The sequence below is a fragment of the Bidens hawaiensis genome, unplaced genomic scaffold, assembly GCF_021521415.1.
Source record: "Bidens hawaiensis isolate Kalapana, Puna unplaced genomic scaffold, B.hawaiensis_p1.1 tig00015777_1, whole genome shotgun sequence".
In the NCBI taxonomy this organism is placed as follows: domain Eukaryota; kingdom Viridiplantae; phylum Streptophyta; class Magnoliopsida; order Asterales; family Asteraceae; genus Bidens; species Bidens hawaiensis.
Genome location: NW_027492410.1, coordinates 411742 through 421105, shown reverse-complemented (window position 1 = coordinate 421105; position 9364 = coordinate 411742).

Genomic DNA, 9364 nt, shown 5'->3' with positions numbered 1-9364 from the left:
ATATTACTTATAGATGGCCTCCCAGAATATCTGGGTCATAACCCGACCCGTTCGGTTAATCGTTCGTTTGTTACGTAAAAAAGCATTTATTTGCTTAATCAGTAAATACGTACTGAGGTGTACCTTGTTTTGGCTCAAATGTCACATGTCATGACATTATCTATATTCTTCAACAAAAAGCTATAATTTTTTCACTTCACTTACAAATTTTAAACTTATATCTTATGATATAAGGACCAAGTTATTCTATAAAAAGGGATAACAATGAGAAACATGAGAGGATTTATAACCACACAAATCCTCAAGAAAAAAATAAAAATTAATAATAAAAATAATCATAACTTAAAATTTAATAAAATAACAAAAAAATAAAAACAAAAAAAGTTCCTACCCTCTTCCTCATTAAAACTGTGACATTTGTCAATTTCGGGTTATTTTATACTTGTATTCTTAATGTAAACCCGACCCGTTTTGTATCCCGAACATTTCAATATTATCAAAATGATGAATTTTATGTTACATATTTGTTTTATAGTTGTTGGATCTAAAAAAACACCCTTTTCGGTTCTTAAAATGCCCCGAAAACGCTCAAAACGAACTCAATGGACTAAAACTACCAAAATGAGACTTGAAGGACCCATTTGTAGTTTGTGCTTTCTTGGGTCTATAACCAACCCGTTTTCATGCAACACCCTTTATGAAAGACCCATTCAACTTACCCTACATATACACACCCATCTTCTTCATTTGTGCTTGCTCATTTCCTCATTTCTCTCTCAAATTCTTGAATTATAAGGTTGTTCTTCATAAGCTAATCTTTCATTTTAACTAACTTCTCAATATTTAAAGCTTGATGTTACAACATATATATAATATACACTCCTTGTTTACCTTCGGTCTTTCATTTCTCCGGTCTCGGCCGGTTGAAATGTCAGGCTAGTAAGGTAAGGTTTCATGGAGGACTTTGTTGTCCTTGTTTATATATTTAACAAATCAAACCATATAACTTGTTATACTTGCTTAACTTCTGCATATTTTAGTTTATTGTTCATATTTGTCAAGTTCCATGGTATTGGGTATGTGGTGACTAGCCTCGGTTTCATCCCGAGTTGAGAATCGAACCAAAAACCGAACTTTTGTTTAAAAGCTTTATTGTTAACTTTTTGAATGTAAAACTTGAGTATTATTATTTATAAGTTATTTTAAAAGTTCCATGGTAATTGGGTATGCGGTAACCATCCTCGGTCTTATTCCGAGTCAAGGACCGAACAAAAAAAAAAACCGAACTAAACCGAGTTCACTTGCTTAAGACACACAAGTGTGTTTTTAGCCACCAAAACTCATATTTTTCTTCAAGATTATATTTTAAATTAATTTTAGTTAATTTCTAAACATACTTGGCATGTCGGTAACCAACTTGATCTTATAACAAGTTCGGACCGATAAAGTCGTATACTCGCTTAACGAACGTTAAGGTTCTTCACAATAGAACTACATACTTGGTTAAGTCTATTTTGATTTTTATGGAGTTATCTCATAACATTTATTATTTTGGGAAGTTAACTTTGAGCTTGGTCAATTATCAAGTCTCGAACCGACAAACCTGAACACTCATTTAAACCTCGTTTTGGTGTTCTTATAACCAAGGGTTTTGCAATATTGCATTTTAACCCACATTATTACTTAACATAGGTTGAGTAAAAAGAAAAAGAAAAAAACTAATGAATAGAATACCGAGACCCCGTTTCGAGTAAACTTATTTTCCAAAACTCGTTTATTTAATTTATCAAATATTTACATTTTAAATCATAAACTTTATTTATTTACTTTATTTGTCATGTATTTTATTTTAAACTCTTCCAAGACTACCTACTAACACAAGATTCGTTTAATATAGGTCTTGCTCGTTAAACCGATCTCTCCGATTATTCACGACACTAGCTTTCAAGTTATTTGTTAATGTGAGTGCTTTTTCATCTCCCGTTTTTCATCTTTCGTTTTTGGGGGTGACATTGCATACTTATTCAAATTCAAATGATTTATACTTGAGTCTTAAACCACAACACTTATTGTATATGTTTACTTAAATAAATGCTCGATTTGGTGTTATATGCTTTACATGATTATGTGCAAATTCTTGAATGCTAAGGCGGGTAGCCTCATCAAAGTATGATCATACGTTAATTCCGAGTATATATGGTATCCCTATATAGAAAGGTGTCGTCAATGTATTCTTATTGACGATTTCATTATTGTCGTCAATGTATTCTTATTGACGGTTCGTCAATGTATTCTTATTGACGGTTTTATTATCTAAATTGTTGCTATTATTTATTGTTTTCATATACTAGTTGTGGATTTCATACTATATACTTATTGTCCAAAACTATGAAAATTGCTCACCAACCTTTGTGTTGACAAACTCTATTTTATGCAATGTTACAGGTTTGATTTTAGCTTGATTGGATTACTTGAAGAAACTTATCATCTTGGCTTTAGGATATTAGAAAATGAAAGAACAAGTTATTTGTTTATCTATCTATTTGACATTTTGTATGAACAATTGTTGTGTTATTTATGATGATATGGATTTAAATGAGTTGTTTAAATATTGTAACTTTATAGTGTCGTTGGGCAATGAGCAATCATGTCGCGCCTCGACGTTTCCGCCTTCATTGGTCGGGGTGTGACAAAAACTAAACACAATGTTGAGGGAAAAAAATTATTGCGTTTTGTGTTTATTTTCTTCATTGATTGTGTTTTTTTTCTTGACATTGTGTCTTTTTTTCTTGATATTATTACTCAACATTGTGTTATATTTTGTTCGGTATTGTGTTAAATTTTATGATCTATTGTGTCTTTTTTAGTTATAATTGTTTCTTTGATCTCGACATTGTGTCTTTTCATGATTTTTTTTTGTGAATGAGAACGAGGAAGGAAACATTTGAGTTTTTAATTTTTTTTATTTATATTTTGAGTTATGATTTTTTTGTTATTATTTTTAAATTTTTTGTTGATGTATTTTTTGTATGGTCATAAATCTTCCTCACACTTCTCATTTTTGACTTTCTTTTTCCCTATGATATGAAACTATATTACATCCTTACTATTCTTAAAAATTATGCTATCGAAATTATTATTTAATAATTTACATCCTATTATTTGAAAATATTTTAAATTATGATTGTCTCTTATTTTATAAATAATCGTTGAAACACCCTTAACCCAGGGAGTCTCAAAAGTTGGGTTTATAGATGCATTGTAGTTTTTAAAATTTGAATTAACATAAAACGGAATCACTACAAATTGTATTAACAAAACTTTACAAACCTGACAACTATTCAAGCATAACCCACTAAACTCATAACCACTGGATGCCACTTGTCGCCTAAATGACCCGCTCATGTAGCAGTCGTTCCTTATTCCATACCATTCCTCATGCGTGATTACTTGATGCGCATACATAAGAATTATTGTACAAGTATAATAATAACATACTTTCCGAAGCACAAAACATACCCTTTCCTTTATCATGTCTAAAGCAAATCAATCTAGTCGGTCAATCAATCTAACCTTCTTGACCATGTCATGACCGAAGTCACTCACAATATTTAATTGCAATTACCAACACACGCATAAGGCGCTGCCAAACCGTGCCTATACAAGGAGCCTAACTGCATCCATACGAGGGGCCTAAACTGACTCATAGATTGATTGCTTTAACACAGAAATGTATGCAAGCCAGCCCCAAAACATTTAAGATTGAATGTGGTTATCACATCATCCTCATTGTTTTTGTTTATTAGTGTAGGTAGATGGGTTGATGAGTTAAAAAAAATCTAAAATAATAAGTATATACTTTGCTTTAAATGATGAAGCAATGACCTATTGAGTGAAATTGCTCATTATGTATGTACACCAATTGGAGGATTGAAATGGAGTTTGCCACAAATAGGTTATCTATCAACAAGGAAAAGTGTAGAATTACTTCATGTAGACAATTGTTCAAAAATGGTATCACAAACCAGACAAAGGGCCACGTTCTATGAATACAAGATTAATTTTGTATTGTTAATTATTATTCAGTACAAACTATTAACGACCCTAAAATTCACTCATCAATGTATTTTTACGTAAGAGTAATAATATTTAAACTAGTTTTAGGCTTCCTAAAATAATGCATGTGCTGATGTGCATCTTCAAATGTAGAATGGACCATAAAGAAAACCCTCATATTTTGGAATCTAGAATAAAAGCCTATGCGTTTGTATACTAACTTTATCTTTGTTGACTATCCCAATACCAAATAATAATAGAAGTTTGTGTCCATTCAAATGTAAGTTCATTGATGGGATTATGACACTCCATATTTTTAAAGCATAAGCAATAGAGTTTATATAATATACAGGATTGTTGCCTTGTTGGGGCCATCATTTTAGTATATAATAATACTAAAAGAGAACAAAGAAACATGATAATAGGATTAGAGATGGTTGGTGCATGCTTATCCCTTGCAAGACAAGAAGTGATCTACAAATCATCATCAATGACACTTATATAGAATCTTACCAAACATTAAGGGTCATAAATACACCCAAACTTTTTTAGCATGTTGTCTATTAGATGAGGATCATTCTTCATTACACCAATCATGGCCATGCTACCTTAGATAATGCATATTAAGGAAAGAGTAAACGATTGTTTGATATGTGCAACAAGACATTGAAATTTGAAACTAGAACATAAACCAAGCCATCAAGATAAAGAAGTGTTAAATACATGGTAACATGATATTTTACATTAGTTTTAGTTTTACACACAAAATGATACTTCAAATCGAACGTATACACAGAATCTATGTAACATATGAAAATGTCGTGTTTCATAAACACTACAACCCTTCGTCACCCACCGTCACTACTTGTTGCTACTGACACTAAGGCTGAGGGGTGTGGGGGGCTTTAATGGGTGCTTTAGTGGGGGCTCCAACCAATAATATTATGACGTGTGGCAGAGAGAGAAACTGGATAAGGGGGTTGTTGGAGCCCCCGTTGGAGCCCTGGCCCCTGGTGTGGAGGGGCTCCAGCAGGGGCTCCAGCGAAATTTTTTTTTTATTTTTTTATAAATATATTCAAACAACGTATTATTAAAAAAACTCATAAATTATTAAAAAAACACACATTAATAAAAAAAACACATTAATATCTAAAATTCAAATTACAAAAAAAAAACATACTAAAAATTAAACAAACAATAATACTTAATAATAACATTAATCTAATACAAGATCATCGTGTCGCCTCGCCCACAAATGTTCAACCAACTCATGTCGAAGATTCCCGTGTATCTCACGGCTCTTGATATTTGCTATGTTATGAAGTCTTTGTTGATCACTGATTGTGGACGGTTGTGGCGGAATGTCACCTTGGTAGTTTTGGCAGATAGCTTTGCCATCGTCTTCTAACGTCATGTTGTGTATGATCAGACACGTGTAGACGACGTCCATTATCCTCTCCCGAGTCCAATAACGTATCAGGTTCGCCGGCACACAATATTGTTTTTTCAGAACTCCAAAAGCTCTTTCAATATCTTTTCTAGCAGACTCTTGCTTCTTCGTAAAATACTTCCGTTTATCGGCGATTGGATCTGTAAAAGCTTGAACTAACAAAGCTCATTCGTTGTAAATACCATCGACCAGATAGTACCCGTACTTGAAGAGTTCTCCATTTGCAACAAAAGATTGAGGTGGTTCAACCCCGTCGATAAGGTCGTTGATCAAATGTGACTGATCGATAACATTAAGGTCGTTATTTGACCCAGCAACACCAAAAAAAGCATGCCAAAACCAAAGATCCTGTGACACCGCCGCCTCAAGTATAAGGGTCGGCCCTTCATGATCACCACGGTGGAACTGACCTCGCCAGGCTGTTGGACACATAGCCCATCCAACATGCGTACAATCGATGCTACCTAGCATCCCAGGAAAACCATGTTTTTCTGCGTGCACCTCATATATGCGTTGGATGTCATACATTGTAGGTTTACGCAGATATCTCCGAGAGTAAATCGATATGACTCCTACGTATATAAAATAATCTATAAACATATAATATATATTAAAAAATGTAATAAATATTTAATAAAAACTAACATTAATGTTTTTTACCTTGGCAGAAAAAATGAAGGGATTCACGTGCAACCCTTTTCGACATCTGTAAATACTCATCCAAAGCGTCCGACGAGATGCCGTACGCTAATTGACGGATAGTAGCCGTGCATTTTTGAAGAGAGGTAAAACCGGGGAGACCCCTAGCATCCTCCCTTTGTTGAAAAAAGGGATACCGTGCCTCTAAATCACTTGCTATACGCATGAACAATTGTCTGCTCATTCGGAAACGAGTTCGAAAATCCGACTCCTCGTATACCGGTTGAGGGCTAAAATAATGCCTAATCAAAGAATCGTTAGCACCCGATCGATCACGATCACGAGGTGGTGCTCTAACTCTCGGGACTCGAGGTTGATGGGCTTGATTTTGCAAGAGATCCACCACGGTTGCGGTCAAAACTCCCCCTACATGAAGAAGCAAATCATCCTCTTCGGAGGAGTTGGAATCAAACGAGTACCACGACATTTTTTTTGTGTTAGTTTTGAGAGGATTTTAGGAGGAAAGGTGTATAATTGTGAAATGAAGTATATTTTATAAAGGTATATATTTATAGTTTAAGAAAATATTTTTTTTTTTAATATTTAAGAGCCTAACGGCTCTTTTTCTAAACCCAATGCAAGTTTCTCTCTCTCTTCAACCGCTAACCGGCTCACGCCTGCATTGTTTTTCACGCTAGTGCCCCCGCTAGCGCCCCGGTGGTGTGGTGTTAGCGCCTGGGGGCGCGAGCGGAGGGGCTCTAGCGCCCCCGTTGAAGCCCCACACCCCTCAGCCTAATGACTAACCTGGTCTTAGGTCATCATTTCTTAACCTTAACCTATGATTATATCAATCACTATCTGATCACCATCATTGTCCTTCTTACCCTTATACTTAGCTACCCATCACCGTTCCAACTCCGATCACCATCTGATGCCGTCGCCACCCATGAATTATGTAATTTCTATTTTTTATTTTCTTTATCAAATAATTCAAGTTTTTAGAAATGTTTCTAAATAAGAAAAAGAAAATGTTTGTTTCTAGAATAAATATACAATAATGTACAAACTTTCTCACGTCAAGATTCTTGGTCACCCCACGTTTGTTAAGTAGTGTAGTTGGGTATTCTTTAGCTGAAATGGTAAAGTGATTTGTTTGCATGACAAAGCTGCAGGGTTCAAGCGAACCCCACATTATATTTTGTTTCTTTATCACTTTATCCATAAACAATAATTAAATGCCTAATTGTTTATATCATAATTTTGCACGAAAATTTGATTTTTCTTTTAAATGTTTTATTGTTATAAAATGTCTATAAATGAAATATGCTGTTTTTTGTCTACCTATGCACACTATTATCACGTTTTAATTCAGAAGATTTTTGTGTACATTAATTACTTTAAGATGCATGGTTTTAAAAAAATAAATACATAGTTGTTAAAAGTTAAATTCTAATGTATTTTTTTTTTGAATGCCAAACACCTACCAAACCTCAGCCAAATCTGACAGTGGTACTTCATCTAGGCTTAAACCCGAAAATATAACACACGAGTGGAATTCAAACCAGAATAAACCCTTTGGTGAAGCTAAGGTAAAAAGTATCAAACTCAAAAACAAAATATAAGTCCGATTAACCTAGCAGGGAAACATATTTAAGAATAATGTATGGATCTCAAAGTTCCGGCACGTGTCAAAGTGACTTATGTAGAATAAGTTACTTAATATTATAAATTAGAAAAAGTATAAACAATCAAAAACTACAATAATACAATTGCATAATTGCATGGGTCTCCTTTAAAGTTTAAACACAACTTTAAATGCTTAATTTTCTCTTTTTGTTTTATTTTAAGAGATGAAGGGTAATGCACTAAAGTATTCGGTTCTATTATATTTCCATTTCCCTGATTAATTACAACAATATCCTTTATCATCAATAAACCAAACATTCAATGATGTCTTGAACAACTAATAAGTAGGAGATAAGCTTGCTCTAAATCACTTAACAAATCTTTTAAATATCATTAACTAGCATTAAGTCACATCATAGCCAACCTATCTATTCAGTTAGGATTATATTTGGACATCTTGGTTGTTCAACAAGTGAGTTCGAATCAAGTCGACACTAACTTAGGCTTGAGTTGATAATAATACAACGCTACCTATCAACTAAGCTCACATTAGCTGGAGCCAGCTCATGACTCGCTTTTATGTTTTGATGATTTGTATGTTCCTTTTTATAAAAGTCGCAAATAATAAGCTAACAAAGTTAAAGTAGCTAACTCACACAAGCTATGGATAGCGTTACTTGAGACAAATCAGTTCGAATGTTTATATAAGCGAGTTACCTTCAGCTCGACCCAAACATCAAAACGACCCAAACCAACTGTCGTTTTTGATAATATGTATTAGCCAACAATTATAAATCCAAAAACAAGAATACTCAAAAGTCAAACCACAAAATAATGAACTCCAAAAAGATAATAAACCCTATAAACTATAAAGTAGAAGCCAGAAGGTACAACTGAGAAGTGGGCCGGGCTTTGGTGACTATTTGCTTTACTGTTTTGGGGCTGTTGGTACTGTAAATGGGCTCAAAATTATTGCGCGTGTGGGCCAAAGTTGACTGTCTATTAAAAGTGGTATACATGTGTCAACTTTTTGCGTCTTTTGGACCCTGAAAGCTGCACAAAAGTTTTGTTTTACACCGACTTTCTGGGTTGATAATGTTGTTGATGATGGATATTAGTGAACATCTAAGACACATTCATGTTACTTTTTGAAAGTTTCACGAGCTTGATTTTTTTTTTTTGTTAATTTTGTATATAAACAATCAATTTTATAAAATGTTCATATAATTTAAAAAAAAAAGATTTATAACCCTTTTACTTTTGTCCAACTAACCATTACACTCAGCATTGTCCGCTTTACGTTATACAAAAAAGTCATTTAAGCAATGTAACTCTAACTACAGTTTGAATCCAGCTTTCACTGTGTTTTATCTATAGCCCTCTTAAAAGTCATGCATGTGTCATGTTTTACCTGAACTCACCGGCTATTACATTGTTATTGGCGGGTCATGTGAATTTACCAATAAAGAAAACAAATGTTTACATAGGTAAACAACCACCAGTTTGTTTTATGTAAGGGGATGCTAACGGTCTAATGATAATAATATTAATGGAACGTTAATCTCGTGGTTGGGTCCAGTTGGCCTGACAATG